Genomic DNA, 1,736 nt, shown 5'->3' with positions numbered 1-1,736 from the left:
ATTGTAAGTACTGCATTTGTACCAATCATATGTTGCAAATATGGAAAAAATAGATTTGTCTATCAAGTGAAATTTTCAGTTTTATGACAATTTCTACGGTTTAATGAAATGTGTATCCTTTATTTTTTGTCCCGAATGTAATATGCTAATACGTGTATATTATGCATTTTGATATGTTGTTCGTAATCCATTGAATTGAGGATATTTGTTAAATGATGATGTGGCAATTAACAAAATATAATTTGAAGTTATTGTAATAAATTTCAATGATGATTTAAATAAATGTCATTATTTTCTACTGACTTTCCCATGAAATAACGTGGATACTTAGATAGATACATTTTTTTAATATACCAATAGAGTGGTATTGTCTAGGGTGGAATGGAATGAGTTTAAATGAAACCCTTGCCACTGTAATAATTATATTAAGAAAGGAACTGGTTTAATTCAATGTTATGAAATATGTCAGACAATTTGTAAAATTCATAGAAAAAGAAGGTACTGTATGCAAATCTGGCCCTGTGATATTGTAAAATTTTAGAATGTTGCTAGAAATCTAATCTCATGCTAAAACTGAAATCAGGTTTAATACATCAAATGTGTAACATTATATGCAAATTATTATTTTCACATAAACTCCTAAAGGCTTTTTTATTTCGATAATCATGCAATGCCAAAATAGAAATAAGAATTAAATTCTTTTAATTACATGTAGGTTAAATCTCAGAACTGCATATTACTTATTGACGAAATATCATTTATACAACGTATTTTAACTCTATTTACTATCCATACACTGTGACAAGCTATATAAAACTTTCCAAAATGTTTACAAAAGGCGACTATTAAAATTTGATTTAAAATTACATTAATATTATTGTAAATTTAATTCTTATTTCTATTTTGGCATTGCATGATTATCGAAATAAAAAAGAAATCACTTACCCTTTCTTATCCCCGTTGAGCCTTACAGCCTTCAAGATGAAATGATATAAAGTCATTTGAACAAATCGTCTAAAATACGTTGAATTATTGTAACTATGTGAATGAGTCGACATTTCAGTTTTCGATTCAAAGTTATTGTTGAAAATGACCTTGTCAAAAGCCATATCATTAAGTCGATTGATTGATTTAAATGGAAGATATTGTCCAAAATTAGTGTTTTAAGCATAAAATTGGCATGTTGTCGACATATATTTTGTGCTTTACACCAATTATCATCTTTCAAAACTCCTGTAATAACCTGGACGACATTCATTTTATTGACTTAATTTTTGGCGCTAAACTACAAGTCGTCATGTTGATTTAAATCCAACCAAGACGAGGAAAAGATGTCGTTGAGTGCATAAAGATGAAAACTTATTTAGTTAAAAAGGTCGTTTATTTTTTTCAAATCGGCGACATATTGACTTCTTGATATCGAAATGTTGATGTTAATAAACAAAACAAGGCAAATTAACGTTTTCGTACTTTTCAGATCTTTCTGTTGACTTGTCCGAAAAAAAATATATTGTCAACTGGATGACCCAAACTTACTGAAACGTTTAAGTGCCTTATCGTGTTCTCTATACATCAACATGTTGATTTTAAGAAGCCAATATGTTGCTGATTTTAACAACAACACGACCTTTTTAACTGAATGAAAGGTGAACATAACGAACAATGAAGTACTAGCGAAGAACTGTATAGTTAAACTGTAACACTGGGAAAACCAATAGCCATATATCAACCTGATA

Source organism: Ostrea edulis, chromosome 2 (genome assembly GCF_947568905.1).
Source record: "Ostrea edulis chromosome 2, xbOstEdul1.1, whole genome shotgun sequence".
Lineage (NCBI taxonomy): Eukaryota > Metazoa > Mollusca > Bivalvia > Ostreida > Ostreidae > Ostrea > Ostrea edulis.
Note: the sequence above shows the minus strand (reverse complement) of the source record.